Genomic DNA, 16484 nt, shown 5'->3' with positions numbered 1-16484 from the left:
GTTTCGATTTGGTCAGGTGAATGTGAGACTTTTCTTTCTCCTTCTGTTTTGCTGTCTCGATCTGGTCAAGCAGACAGTTGTTTCTTTTCTTTCTTTACTCTTGTTCACTGTTTCGATCTGGTTAGGTGAGCATTGAGTTTTCTCCGTTCACTGTTTCGATCTAATCAGATGAATGTGAGACCTTTCTTTCTTCTTCTGTTCTGTTGTTCCGGTCTGGTCAGACAGGCAGTTGATTCTTTTATTTTATCCTCTTGTTCACTGTTGTGATCTGGTTAGGTGAGCACTGAGTTTTCTCTATTCACTGTTTCGATCTGGTCAAGTGAATGTAGGACCTTTTTTCTCCTTCTGTTATGCTCTTTCGATCTGGTCAGGCAGGCAGTTGGTTCTTTTCTTTCTTTACTATTGTTCACTGTTTCGATCTGGTCAGGTGAGCACTGAGTTTTCTCCATTCACTGTTTCGATCTGGTCACGTGAATGTGAGATCTTTCTTTCTTTTTCTTTTATGCTGTTTCGATCTGGTCAGAAAGACAATTGTTTATTTTCTTTTCTCCTCTTGTTCACTGTTTCGATCTGGTTATTTGAGCACTGAGTTTTTCTCCATTCATTGTTTCGATCTGGTCAGGTGAATGTGAGATCTTTCTTTTTCTTTCTATTATGTTGTTTCGATCTGGTCAGACAGACAGTTGATTCTTTTCTTACTTTTATTCATTGTTTCAATCTGGTCAGGTGAGTACTGAGTTTTCTCCATTCACTGTTTCGATCTGGTCAACTGAATGTGGGATCCCTCTTTCTTCTTTTGTTCTGCTGTTTCGATTTGGTCAGACAGACAAATAATTTTCTTATCTTTGATTACTCTTCCTTATTGCTTATGATTTCTGCTGTTTCTTTATTATTTCATATGATTTTCGAGTTATTGTTGATTTCCCTTCTCTTCACGTCATCGTAGATGTATACTCTAGATGATCATTGAATTTCCTTTGGATTCTTTGTGATCTTGTTCCAATTCTGTTCATGTGAGCATGAGACCTCTTTCCCCTATTTTGCCATTGTAGTTGGGCAAATGGGTGATTTGCTTTCTTTGACTCTTTCATTGTGGTTCTAGTTCTTCATTTGACTCTCTCAACTAACTAAGCATGAGACCTCTTTCCCCTACTTTTGTATCTTCCTAGAGTTAGGGAGGTTAACGCCAACATATACAGTTCACTTATTATTCTCCGCATATATTGGGGTCCGTTTGTTAACCTCGTTTTTATCGCACATTTCCCCTCGACTGTGTTTGATCGACTCAATCGAGCCACGACAAGCTAAGTTCGAGTCAAATTGAAGTTAATTAGAATTTTTATTCCAAATTGACTTGGATCGAGTCGATTTTGATTCGACTAAGCTTGATTGATTTCGACCAACACATGTCGATTGCGTCGTGTCAAATTTCATTTTGATTAAATAGTGATTTTTGAATTCAATTTCTTGCGATTAAATTTATTGAACTGGCTTGAACTCAAACTGACTCGAATCGAGTCAAATTAGGACTCAAGTCTAACTTGGTCTTAGCCAAATTTGGCTTGATTCAACTCAATCTAATCCTACTAAGATCCATTTAACTTTCTAAATAATTTGAATCCATTTACTAGATCAGGCGACAATTTCAACGGTTCGAATTTCCCCGAAATTCGAATTCTGTCGTGGGCGTGAGCCCTCGAACAAGCAGTCGATTCGAACGACTTTAGGAAGGAGAAAAAGGTCGTAGGGCTATTTTGTTGTTTCGAGCAAAGCAGAACGTCGAGAGACGTTTAGAAGGCTTGGAGGAAACCTTCGGCTCTCATTCTCACCGACTCCCTCTCTATCTCGCGCTCTCGTTCGGAAGCAGCCCAGGTGAATCCCCAGCTCTCCCACTCGGTTTCGCACAGCCCAGGCGAATCCGGCCCCCCTTTGTCCTCTCTCGGCTTCGAGAATACAAGGAGCACCTGACGCCTCCCCCGCTCTCGATTTCGCGTGCCCGGACCGAGCTCGTCGTCTTGTCCGACGCCATTCCGGACAAACGACCCGAGCTTTGTCTCCCCTGTCTTGGCCAAGTGATCTCCTCCAAGGCTGCAGGTAGCTTCTTCAGTTTCTTCTCATTCTTCTTCTTCTTCTTCTTCCATACCTTCCATTTCCTCTTCTTCTTCCTCTTGTTGTTTTCTTCTCATTTTCATCTTCTTCTTCTTCTTGTTTGTTCACAACTTTCTTCTTCACCCTTAGTTTCATTTGCTTCCTTTAAAAAAAAAAAAATTAAGAACTTATGGATTGATTTATTGCAATATATTTATCTGCTCTAAAAAGATTCATCAAGAGAAGTCTTCACATGTTGAAATTATTCAAGCAAGCATGATATGTTGTGATATGTTTCTGGTAATGTCCTCCCTTGTTTGTTTGGAGACATAATTTTATTTTTCTAAGGAGCATATGAATCATCTTCTCTTAGCATAAATGTTGTTATTTTCAAATGATTTTGCATTGTCATACGAAAGAAATAGCGAAGAATGGGGTTTGTTGTTGGATATGTTTTTTTTTTTTTTTAAGAACATGCTTGTGCTTGAATTTTTTTTTATATATGAAACCCACTAGAAGATATGTTGAATTCAATGACGAGATGGTGTTGTTGTTTTTCTTTAATTAAATGCATCTATGAAGCTTCTTTATTTGCACGATTAGGTGAAAGGGTAGAAGCATGACATTCACCATTGATTACTTGTTTAGCTTTGTTTGTCGCACGGATGCACACCAGTTATTTGATGAAATGTTTCTTAAGAAATGTTATTATGAAATTTCTTCTTTGGTTGCTTCGTTGTAGCCTTTTATGAACGACAAAAGACTAGTTTGTTAGTAAGAGCATTTGGGGGCTTTTAATCTCAAAATGTCTTTATATGAAAAGGGTTTATGCTCTTATTTTTTTTTAATATATACATGTTGTGAGAGTTAAACATCTATCATGAGATTGTCATGTATCTTGTCTTGTATCGTCAATGTGTATTTGCTTACTCACTTTAAGATCTTGACTTCGGAGGGATTCAAAATGAGGTTGATATGTTTAGCTCATTTTTTTATGTATAACAGAAAAAAAAAAGAGAGAGGTATCTCATTTTCTCTTAAATGTGGATAAGAAAATTTCAACTTCTCTCGATTATATGCAACCTTGCATATTTCAATTCACATGGCGCATGCTATCTACTTGATGAAATACTTTCCAAAAGGTAATATGATGGCTTTTTTCGTATTAGAGTTTGATGTAAAAAAGCATAAACGTGAGAGTTTCATCGTATGCTCCTTGAGTTGCATTTGTCCTATAAATAGTGATTGGTCGAGATGGCTTACACATTTGCATCATTTAATCATAGTTTATCTTTGTGATAAAAGTCTTGTTATTCTTCACCAAGTGTAGAATTTTCATTATTTTAGCTTTCAAATTATTTTGAAAATGAACCAAGTGCAAATTTTTCACTGTTTTAGCTTCCAAATTGTTTTGGAAATAAAACAAGTGCAGAATTTTCACTGTTTTAGCTTCCAAATTGCTTTGGAAATGAACCAAGTGCGGAATTTTCACCGTTTTAACTTCCAAATTATTTTGAAAATAAAGTAAGTGTAGAATTTTCACTGTTTTAGCCTCTAAATTATTTTGGGAAGTAAGATTAGATTTTTTCACTGTTTTAACCTACAAATTGTTTTGGAGACAAACCAAGTGCAGATTTTCAATTGTTTTATACTCCGAATTGATTTGTAGACATGTTAGATGCAAGTTTTCATTAGTCTTGTGCCCCAAACTGATTTAGAAAAGAGTTAGATGCATATTTTCACTTGTTTTATACTTCAAACTATTTTTGCAAGATAAACTTTGGAGAATAATTATATGCTTTCTACTTTTGAGAAGATTTTTGAGCTCGTTGGAATTATTGAGGTGAATATTTTTTAAATATATGCGTTGTTCTTGAAGTTAGAATTAGATTTATATTTCTTTTATAGTAACACATCAAATGCTTGTTTGGCCCTTTTTGAGTTATGATTGGTTGGTAGAATTTTACATAAGTTTCTATGATTGAGTGGTTTTATTATTGAAAATTTTTGCAAAAGTCTTTGAGTTATTTTGTGTTAGAGGTTTTATGCAAAAATTTTATTAACGTTTTATAACGAAAAGCTATTGCGAAGTTTTCTTGTTGGAGAGGTTTTAAAGGTTGTTTACCCCACGCAAAAAAAATGAGCAATTGATTGTTTTCTTTGTGTCGAAACGTGGTTTGGTAGAATTTTTATGGAAAACTTTTATGTATTATTTCATTTGGAGATTTTCATGAGTAAATTTTAGAATTTGGAGCTTTATGACGAGTTTTGTGTAGCAAGTTCTTTTTTATGTCTTTTTGAAACAAATGATCTTTCTTAATTGAATTGGCTTTCTTTTACTAGTATTTGTTATTAAAAGTGGAGTTTTGGATAGATGTAGAATGAAAGTTTATTTTGAGTTTTTTTTTTTGGAATTTGTTCCCATTTGTCACTTTGAGCTTTATTTAGATAATAGTTTAGTTAGTCGTGTTAAATGTACCAAGTGCTTTCGTTGGAATGTGGGGATAATAAACAGCAGTAAAAACCTCCCTATTTGTATCACATTGAATTGGAGAAAAAATTATTTTAGAGGCACATTTGGCTTCAAAAAAGTGTGCCCAACAATAACAATGCCTACATTTCTTTTATTTTTGATTTTCATTCTTTTCTTTCTTTTGCATTTAGTCGTCTCTTACTTTGTTTTTAGTTTTTCTGCCGCTACTTTATTTATGCTTTAAGTTTTAATGCTTGCAAAGTGAGGAAAACCCAAAAGATAAATGACTCAATCGGTATACAAAAAGGTACGTTCTTGTTTTTATTGCATCTTCATTTCTTTGTATTCACATTTTATATAATAAACAAATGATAATACAAAGAAATGAAGATGTAATAAAAACAAGAACGTACATTTTCGTATTCCGGTTGAGCCATTGGTTTTTTTGGTTTTTCTCACTTTGCAAGAATTAAAACTTAAAGAATAAATAATTGAGCGATATAAAAATTAAAAACAAAGCAAGAGACGACTAAATGCAATAGAAAGAAAACAATGAAAATCAAAAGTAAAAGAAATGTAGGCATTGTTATTGTTGGACACACTTTTTTGAAGCCAAATGTGCCTCTAAAACAATTTTCTCCCCAATTCAATGTGATACAAATAGAGGAGAAGGTATTTTTAATGCTCTTTACTGTCCCCACATTACAACAAAAGCACTTGATACATTTAAAACAATTAACTAAGCTATTACCTAAATAAAGCTCAAAGTGACAAATTGGAATAAGTTCCCAAAACCAAAACTCAAAATAAGCTTTCGTTATACATCTATCAAAACCCCCATTTTTAGAAGCAAATACTAGTAAAGAAAGCTAATTCAATTAAAAAATATCATTCATTTTAAAAAAAAATCAAAGAGAACTTGCTACATAAAATTTGCCATAAAGCTCCAAATTCCAAAATTTACTTATGAAAACTTTCAAATGAAATAATACATAAATTTTTTTCATAAGCAATCTACCAAAGCACCAACCTTTAAAACATATCCAATAAGAAAACTTCGCAAAAGCTTTTCGTTGTAAAACGTCAATAAAAATTTTGTATAAAGCCTTGCCTCACAAAATAACTCAAAGCCTTTTGCCAAATTTTTTAATAATAAAACCACTCAATCATAGAAACATATGTAAAATTCTCCCAATCAATCATAATTCAAAAAAAGGACCAAACACCCATTAAAGAAACATAAATCTATTTCTTACTTCAAGAACAACGCATATATTCAAAGAATATTCATCTCAATAATTCCAACGAGCTTAAAAAACTTCTCAAAAAAAGAAAATATATAAATATTCTCCAAAGTTTATCTTGCCGGTTCAATAAATTTAATCGCATGAAATTGAATTCAAAAACCACTATTTAATCAAAATGAAATTCGACCCGACACAATCAACATGTGTTGGTCGAAATCGATCGAGCTTAGTCGTATCAAATTCGACTCGATCCAAGTCAATTTGGAATAAAAATTCTAACTAACTTCAATTTGATTTGAACTTAGCTCGTCGTGGCTCGATTGAGTCGATCAAACACAGACGAGGGGAAATGCGCGATAAAAACGAGGTCAACAGAGAATGACGAGTCAGTAAAGACAACGTGAAAGCTTTTTCTATGTTTGATTGTAGGTGGCGTCTTTGGACATCCCTTTATTGTTGCTCCATGCATGCTCATTGATAATTCATGTGGATTTGAAACCATCCCCCCCATATATATATACACATTTATGCACATGCATACAAACATACATGTTTATGATATACTTATTGCAATCAAATTGTGGTGCCAAGGGGAAAGAAGGGACGATGTCGATTTCAGTAGGGAAAAAACTGTCTACCTTTTTCTATTTGCATTTTTTAGGATGATTGTGGGTAAGTACATTTAAATTAAATAATAATTATATCAGAGGAATGATTGGAGTGCCATCTATTTAGATGAGATTATTGAAAAAAGATTTAAGTGCTATGACCATGTATATTGAATGGTAGATAATGTGGCAATTAAACATGTAGATAAAATTAGTGTTAATTTTGAAGGAGTGGGTTTAGACCTATAAGGTTAAATGCAATTGCGAACATTGAGGATGGTCTGAAATATCTCAGGCAACCGATGTTATGATTTTCCCTATTTATTCTTTTGGTGAGAGGACCTTCAGAAAGCGGTTTATTTATTTTTTGTTGGAATTTATTAGTCGTATTGCCCTCTATCTCTTTATTTCCATGAAGTACGTTGCAGTAACCATGGTAACTTGTTGAGCCTTTTTTTCATTTTGTATGTATATTTGAGAGGTTTGATGGAGAAGTATAGAGATGTTTAGAATTTTGCCTGAATATTGCTATGTTTCCTATGGTATGTCTTTCTGGATGGCCTGGAGTTTCTCTGGAAACCACAGCTAACATTGCAATGGGAATTCGAGCATAGTGAAACTTCTCTAATAGTCCATGGATTCATTTTTATCTTCTGAGCCTTTTTTCTTTCATCATCATCTTCCTCCTTTTTGGTTCATGATTCTTTTGTTTGAGTTTGTTTTGGAGCTATTAGCGGAAAAGGAATATTGTTTGCCTAACTGACGCTTACTCTCCTTACTACCATAAAATTTCAAGGGCGCTTTCTCCATTCTAATTTTAATGCATGTTGGTGGAATCAATGTCTGTTGCTGTGAAAAGGGAAATAAATTCATTGAAGAGAGATACATATGATTCTTAGACAGAAATACTCTCAGTGGCTTCATCTTCTCCATGAAATATAATTACGAAGGCCATATCCATTGGCAGTTATGAAGATTATTGCAATATTCATAATGGGTAATAGTGTTGTGATTATTTCTTTTTAGAAGTTAAAAAAATTTGGGGAAGATTATGATGATGATAATGATTTAGATTTTTGCTGGGTTGTGTAGTGCTTTTGTGGAGTATCTCTATGATATAACATGTATCGATGGTCTAATATGCACTATTCATAAACAACAAATCTTTATTGTATTGATAGTTTTATTTATATAACAGGGGATTTTAAGATGGATTCCCATGAAGGCAAGTAACTCCTTTACTTTGGGAATGTCTTAGTGGTAGTGCTGGTGATGCCCAAATATGCTTTCCTCTATGCCCTTTGATTGTTTTGACAAGTTATTCAGGTTAGCCTTTAGTGGCAACTGATGTGGCCATCAGCTATTTTTACTCTTCTTTTGGATGCTTAGTCTACCACTTCTTTTACCTTTTATTTACCTTCATTTATGGGAAGATCCAATGACTTTAAACTTTATTTCTCCACTCCAAACCCTCTCTTTATATGTATATGATTCGTCATAGTGAATTACTTAGATCAGGCAGGAATCTTGTTACATATTTGAATTGGAAACATTTAAAAATAATTTTAATTTTAGTACCATTCATATTCTGAGGATGCCAAAACTGTTTCAATTTGAGTATGAATGAGCCCAAATAAAGCACTTGAAGTGTAATTGAAAACTTCATGACATATATACTTATAGTTGGATTGATCGTCTCGACGAGACATCCATCGAGCACAGGATAGCTTAACGTCAACAATATTAAGATACTTAAGTGCTAAATGTCTATGAGCAAAGTATTCAATACATGTGCAATGGAGTGATTCAAAATTTTTCCATTTATATACGACATGCCATTCTTTTATATCCGGAACCATTGTGGGCGATGAGAAGGAATATCCGAATGGTGAGGCATATTCTTACAATTAATGGCTTATCATTATAGTCAAAACTAAAAAATTTCTTGTTAGTTGTTTTTTATTTTCCTCAATTCAAGATTTCTCTTAGAATAATTGTGCTGTTGATTGCCCCCCACAGGCGACTGATCTTCGACAACCCAGGATTCTTATACTCATTTTGCTATGGCGAACATCAAGGCTGGCCTGTGTACTTATATATGCTTGTTGTGAGTGGACTTATAGAAAGCTGCTCTTGTGTCTATGTTTGAATGAAGGTCATATTGTCCTCTTTTTTCTCTCGTAAAGCACTGTGCAGTAACCATGATAGTTTGAGATGATCTGCATATATATATATATATATGTGTGTGTGTGTGCGTGCTTGAAAAAAAAAAGATTAGCATATCTTACTGGTAGCCCAAGTGAGGCTCCCCATTCTTATTAATTTCCTTAGAAATTTAACCCTGATGGGGGATAATAATTTTCATTTGCAGATGGAGGGCGACCAGTAGCCTCATCTCTGCAATGAAATACGATTAAGAAGGCCTAATCATATGGTAATTTTCAAGATTAGTGGTAATACACATAGCTTGTGAGCTGTGTTTATCTGTTTTATGAGTGAAAAGTTTTTGGGGCAATGATGATGATTTAGAATTTAGCCCTCAACTGCACATGGCGGCTATGAAATTTTCCTTTCTTTTTTATTATATAACTTGTCTGGATGGCGTAGAGCTTCTCCGGCAACTACAACTCAAGTTATCATCCAATTAAAGTATAGCAAAGCATCTCTACCTGTTTTATGTTAGGGATTTATTGGCATGCGAACCTTCTTATTTTTGTGTTGACCTCTACCAGTAAATCCAAAAGGAAATAAAAAGGGGCTTAAATGATACATACATTTTCCATGTCACTCTGCCAAATCCCACGAATCCGGCTGAAACGTCACATACCTCGGACTGTTGAATCTGTCATATCTGCCTGAAATCTCGCTGAAAAGTACTGTACATGTGGCGCCGTTTACGTCGATTCCCGAAAATCCTTCGCAGGCCTCGATCCTTGCCTTATACTTGTCTATAAAACGAAAGGGACGCCTTCGCACTTCGACACTTCCACACTCCGCAAAGCTTCGGTTCCTCCCGAGCTCCTCCCTCTCCATCCGACATCTTTTGCATCTGCCGACTCCCCATACAACCGAGAGAGAGAGAGAGAGAGAGGATGAGAAAACCAACCTTGCCGTAGCTCCGACTCCGCCTCCGCCTCCCTCCGACATCGTTCCTTCCTGTTCGGATCGGAAGTTCTGCCATTTTTATCGGAAGGAGAGACGAGAGCTTGCACTGTGAAGGTAACTCTCCCCTTTCACGCGCTGCTTCGGCCAAATCCAATAAAGCCGCCGACTATAGAGAGAGGGGAGGGAGAAAGATTAAGTGATTTTAATTAATATTAATTTAAATAATAATTATTTTGGTTAGTTATAGTTATTATAATTAATTTTAGTTAATTTTAATTAAATAATTATAATCACTTTTAATTAAAGCTAATATTAATTAGTTATAATGAACTTTTTTATATATAATTAATTATTATTAATTAATTTGTTAGAAATTAATTAATATTAATTAGTTATAATTAATCAAGTTAAATATAATTAAATATTTTAATTAATTATAATAGTTATAAATAATTACTCTAATTAATTATAATTAATTATAGGTATAATTAACTAAAAGTAATTATAATGAGTTATAATGTAAATACTTCCTTGTCTTGATCCACGTGCTAGCGGACACGGGTTGGACACGGTATTATAGTTTTTATATTTAAAAAATAGTGTATAAAAATTAAATAAGTATAATTTTAAAAATAATTTGAAAATAATAAGTCATTTAACTAGAATTTATGCTTAAAATGATTAGTATTAGGATGTCGATAGTCAGGCGTCGATGCCGTTTATCAGTCACTGAGAGATGAGATGAAAATACCTTTACTGCCAAAAAGAAATGAAATTGAGAATATTCGATGATTGAGTATTAAGTGTGGACGTTAATTTGATGTTGTGCATAAGAAATAAGAAATTTAGTTTAAATCCCGCAAAATACAAGAAATTATATTTAAAAAAATTCTTAAAATATTTAATATACGCGTGTCCGACACGCACGCGTGCCCAATTTGTATTTAATATTTTTTAATTGGACACGTTTTCGGCGTGTCTAACAAGTGTCGGAGGAGTGTCGGATGAGCGTCGTGTCAGATATGGTGTCGGACATTGCACGCCTCTTTGAGGAGAAGTGTCGATGTATCATAGGCGTGGTCGGAAGAAAAATCACTGTCGCGATATCCTCGTCCAAGGACACCTAACATACACGCATTTATTGCCTGTGGTGGGAAGACCCAATTTTCTCGTAGTTTTTCCCTAAACGTGGGAGACGACGGGAGGCTGTCGTAATTTCGGGTGAAAACATGACTGTACTCTGACCTGTTTGAACTCAAAAGAACAATGAAGGACTTGTACTTGGACTTTTGAACAAAATCTAAATGAATTAATAAATAATTGAACCCAAGTAAAATGAAATTGAACTAAAATCAATTTTGAACTTGAGGACTCGGGGGACTTGAACAAACTGCAAAGGACATGGAGTTGATTCATATAAAATGATAATGGACTTTTATTCAAACTTGAGCCAAACTTGCATATTACTTGAACAAAACTTTGGACATAGAAAGCTTGGACTTTAACAAACTACACAAAATCAAGCCTAAACTAAGATGCAATGAGCTAAGCCTAGCTCAAATAAAAAGGCACTTGCAAAGACATTGCAGAAGACTTTGATTTAAACTTGAAAGAATAATGACTCGAGATTGTAACTCAGGATAACTACAATGAAATTGATTTGGACAGTGTAGATAACTTGAACGATATGGATCACAAAGAGCTGGTCTTGAATGAATATAAGCTCTAAGGAACTTGAATGGAGTATGTAGAACCAAACCTTGGATCGATGAATAAGTAATCAAGATCTAAGTGAATCTTAATCATTCAAGTGGATATAAATGAGCATAAAGCTTGTGCTGATCCAGGAATTCCATATGCAATTTTATGGCAAGCCACAATATGTAATCAATCATACGCAAACGATAATATCTCCTATATGCATTGTAAAGAAAGAGAGTGGTAGTGCAAAGAAGAAATGTTTGAAGATCGCATACTAAGTTCAAGTCGAAATTTGACTCTCCTAAAACCAACACAAGCTGACATACAAACTCTCAATGACATCAAGAGGTCATATGCAAGAAACAGTGTCCCCAAAATAATCAAAGAACTGCACTTGCTTATAGATGCATACAACAGTCTCCTATGGATATGGAGCTAGCTTACAAATAAATACAATGGTAAATGCCTACGAATTATAAAAGAAGACTTGTCATACATATGGCATGCTATCTACGGATGAATACAAAAGATCTATAATGGATTATTCTGTGATATAGACATAGTAACATATTTGCAAATCAAAGTTGATGATATTAGGTGCTAATTATCATAAGTTGATACCAAAAATTCATTCCACATTCCATATGTCAGAATCAGTAATGCAGTGAAAAAGGCAAGTTATTGATTCAAGATACTGGTCACTGATTTCGAAGTATAAGGCATTAGTAAGGATACAATCATCCAAGGTAGAAGTGGTGGGTTCTTCAAGCCAATAACAAAAAACAAGGAAGACGGCATAATTGATAAAGCACTTATTGATTTCTATACGAGTTTTTGGAAAGAGAAAGCCAGATCAAATCAAGATTGAGTGAATCTCAATTCAACCAAGTTATGAACATTGAGTTGGATAAGATTATGGAGGCTTGCAAATTTGTTGATGAACAATAGTCGTACATCCAACATATTGTCTGTGTGCAAAGTTTGACGTACTACAACAAGTGCAAGCTCCTACGACGAAAGCAGAAGATTCGTTAGTGCACTAAAATCCACCCGCAGAAAGAAACAAGTAGTGCACGACAGTCTACTTGTACAAAGTAGCGAATAATTCTATTTAGGAGCTACTACTCCCCGCCACCAGATCCGCAATATTTATACAAGCAGACAGAAGTCGTTTCTAAATATTTTCAAAGTACCCCCACACGTACACCGTAGTTTGTATACACATAGGTACACTAAAAGGGGTAAATGCAATCATAACACTCGCATTGGCCCTGGCGAGTGTGTTATTGGTACACACGTGACGTCTAGGGATGCTGCGCGGGTTGTTAAATTTGAACCCGATCCTCCTAAGCAGGTATAAAGAAGTAGACAAGTTATAATTATAAAAAGCCCCCAACCACCCGCATGGGCCCCGACGAGCGTGTTATTGGTACACACGTCACATCTAGGGAAGCGGCGCGGGTTAATAAGTGAATTCAAGTTCGAACCTGATCTTTCTGTACAGATTAATAGAAGTCGACAAGGTTCAAACCATCAAACAAATATACTTGTTGTGATAACCGGTGTATTTATTTTAATGTATTTATATTAGGCCTTCAAGGCTTATTACAATATGAATTCACTAATGAAGGCACGAAGTCTACGAGAAACCCGAGCCTCGATCAATAGCTTGATCGAGTTAACAGGGTTCAATCAAAAAAGAGAAATGACCACAAATACCCCGATGATAGCCGTGTTGAATGTAAATCTCAACCGGAGGGGTTCATTCCAAACAGTTTAAAATGTTTTACTAGCTCCACCCAAAAATCCAAAAAATCAAACTCTACAAAGTCCCAAATCCAGATTTTTAAAAATCAAATAATGCATCAAACAACTTAAAGCAAAATCCATCCACCATCCACAACAGTTTGTAAGGGTGGACAAGTTAAAAACTACTTCAGCTCACAAAAAGTTAATGCCTAGTCGAAAATATCACTAGGATCCATTCTCAAACACTCTCCTGATATTAAGGACGTGGTACGTGTCCTCTGATCGGCGGTTTGTCATCAAATGGCACCGCAGGATAAACGGTTATGACCCGGGTCCCTATGAACCTAGTGGTTTTGCCGTCAAATGACACCACAGATAGCGGTTATGGCCAGAGCCAATACATTCCTTAGTGGCATCAAATCCTTGAGATATGAATCAATAGGATATGATCGATATGGCACAAAGCCCTCTGTCAGCTAAGGTGTATTCAAATTTGTTCCTTTAGACAATCATTCACCCCAGGTCTACAAGGTCCCCTTGGACGAAGCAACCCATGGCTGCCGACAAGGATCCTTCTGTCAGGTTGGGTTGACTATCTCCTCTGACTAAGTAGACTAGGGACCACGATAGCCCGGGACGATGGAAGCATGGGATCTTGATCGGGTCTATCATCCATTCCCCCACCATCCGCTTTAAGTGCACGATGATGAAATTTCTATTTTAAATATGGAATATCCAAATTTCCCAATCATCCAAATCTTCAAATTTCCAAAATTCATTACCCATGCTGCTAGTATATACCAGATAACACGTATTTTCTACGTATCTGATTGACAACTAGCCTTAATCGAAAGTTCTCTCTCGTTATCGGGAGGGGTAATTAACTATAGGGGCTTGCGCTTACAGGAAACCATAACTCAGATCATAAAGTCCTCGCAAAATGAGGGCAAAATCTCTGGGTAGTGTCTTATCCACAAACCCATCTGCCTTCCAAAAATTTACACCGGAAGTTATTCCGTTAAAACTCCCTCGCCGAATAAAAGCGAACAAAAGCGGGCGGAGGCCGGGGCCGAACTTTCGGAGCCCACATTTTGCTCTTTTGTTCTTTTTCTTATTCTTGCTCAATACTCTTGAAGCTTAGCTCTTTCAGTTGTTGAGCTGAACTCCCTAATTACCTCTTCACTAATAAATTCCCCTCCAACTTCCGTTGCATTGACTATTAAAAATTATCCATTATCAATTTTTGCTGCTAGTTTTGCTACTTTTCTCTGGCTACTAGATGAATTAGTTTTGGAAAGGCTGTTACTGTTACTGTTAACAATTGACAATTTGGCCATAGCTAATTCTTTCTCTACTCTAGCCCGTGAGGCATCAAGGATGATATGCAGATCCACTAACAACCTACTTGTAGTGCTGTTAAATAGTTCGCACATTATTGCTTCTTTTTTCAGCAGGAGGACCTGTAGGCATTTCTTTGCAAGACGCTTGCAATCACATTATTGCTGTATTTTCATTATAGAGGCTGTGATGATTTCCTCTAGGATTCTTATACTTTTTTAATATATAAATATCAAAATGGTTCCTTGACATTTTATGATGGGCCAAATGTTCTTCAATTTTATTAAATGATCATTTTGGTCTCAAATTTTTTAAAAGAATCAAAATAATTCTATGATGGGGACCATTTTAAATTGCTGCACTCAATTGTTTCTTAGTTGTGAAACTCGTATTTTTAACTGGTTAGGTGCTATTTAATAAGAGAGGCACTGAGATATACTTACAAATTCTTTAGGATAATAAAGCTTCCATGGCGTGGAGATAAGAGAGTTATTAAAATTGTTAGGATTTTCTATTTAATGGGTCTATAATCTATTTTTTAGTTTTTGCTGTCAATGAATGGTACAGCATATAGTAAATACGCAACATTTCAAGATCTTTTGCTTTCTTAATGGATTCACCATACAATATCGAGTTGCTGGCATCTCTCTCTCTGTCTCTCTAATTTACCCCCTCGTTCCATCATCTCTCTCTCTCTCTCTCTCTCTTGCTCTCTCCAACCTCTCTCTCTCTCTCTCTCTCTCTCTCTATCTCATTAGAATGCCACATTGTTCTTTTTCATCAAGAATGTCCCGAAGCTTTCTGGCTTTGAAGGTGCCGCACAAAGGTAAAAGATTTTTGGGTGATAATTCTAGTTTGTTTATCAAATCAGTTTCCCTCGCCCTTGCTGTAATGCCATAGACATAAGCTTCAATGGGCAACTTGTGCAGATGTTGCGATTTTAGATTTTTATGGCTCTAGCTGATCAGAGTGGAAGCTTGTTGGCAACTTTTCTGAAGTCTTAGCAAATCTATCTTGTTCTCATGCAGCTTACATTGATTTGTTGGCTGGCACAAAAGTCCCAAAAAAAAAACTTTGTGAGTGACTGGAATCCCAGTTGTGGTGTGTATTCCTACTAGCTGGCAATTCTCCAAGCCTTGGAATTGCGGAAGCTGCACTTTAATAAAATATGGTTAAAGCTTATTAAGGCTTTGTTAGGGACGGCTTTTTTACTGCTACTACAAAAATGGTAGGAGAGAGTAATATAGCATAGTTTATAATTTGATTTTAATGTTTCTCAAAATTAGCTTGAATTCATGATGGGTAGTTCCACTATTGAAGATATTTATTTGTTGAGAGGTTTGATGGACATGCATAGATAATGTAAATGGGAGCTGCATATGCTATTTATTTATTTAGAGTAAGCATATGATAAACTTTCAAGAGAAGTGCTCTGGAGAGTTGTAAAAAAGAAAAGAGTTAGTAATGCTTATATTTAAGTCATTAAGGATATGCATAGAGGAGTTTTAATTTGTGCTTAAACACAAGGTGGTTTGATCAAGTATTTTTCTATTTCAATTGGATTACATCAAGGATCAACATTAAGCCCATATCTTTTTTTCTTTAGTCATGTATGTTCTTTCTAGACATTTGCAAGGGAATGTATCTTTGTGTATGCTTCTTGCTGATGATATTCTTATTATTGATAGGATTAGGGAGGGATTTGGTGAAAGATTTGAATTATGGAGGTTAGCTTAAGTTGGTGAAATATTTGAATTATGGAGGTTAGCTTACAAAAAAGATTTAAAATTTTTCGTTTGAGTAGATCTAAAATCGAAAGCTTAATGCATGAAGTTTAATTTTAGTAGTAATCGAAAGCTTTTTTTATTTTTTATCATGAAGTTCAGGAGTTGTCTTGCGTATATGTTGTGTGTGTGAGTTTTCTCTAGTTGGCCTAAATATCCTCCAAAGAAAAACACCATGCAACAATGATGGGGACATCAGATCATCATGGAAAGTTTACCAGCGACGTGGCCGCCGATCTACGGCCACGATTGAGTCTTTATATTTTTGAGTCGATGTATTTTATTTTAATGCATTTTATTATTTGCTTATGTGTGTTTATTTATTTTCCCTGTGTACCCTTTTGTATGGGAGTGGTCATGTGTAAGCCTAAGGGCAATTGTGTCATGTCAG

At 35.3% G+C, this 16484-nt stretch overlaps 2 long non-coding RNA genes across 2 annotated transcripts in view; both read left to right on the top strand.

The window, feature by feature from the left end:
* Window positions 1-16484, top strand: part of LOC114580112 — a 79628-nt gene that overhangs the window by 53293 nt on the left and 9851 nt on the right. The gene's annotated exons all lie outside the window — the stretch shown is intronic.
* On the top strand, window positions 1091-8987 carry LOC114580113. Its single transcript, XR_003701390.1, has 2 exons — window positions 1091-7742; window positions 8436-8987. It is a non-coding gene; the product is annotated as an uncharacterized LOC114580113 (long non-coding RNA).

Source organism: Dendrobium catenatum, unplaced genomic scaffold (assembly GCF_001605985.2).
Source record: "Dendrobium catenatum unplaced genomic scaffold, ASM160598v2 fragScaff_scaffold_763, whole genome shotgun sequence".
Classification (NCBI taxonomy): domain Eukaryota; kingdom Viridiplantae; phylum Streptophyta; class Magnoliopsida; order Asparagales; family Orchidaceae; genus Dendrobium; species Dendrobium catenatum.
Note: the sequence above shows the minus strand (reverse complement) of the source record. Positions and strands in the feature narration are given on the sequence as shown.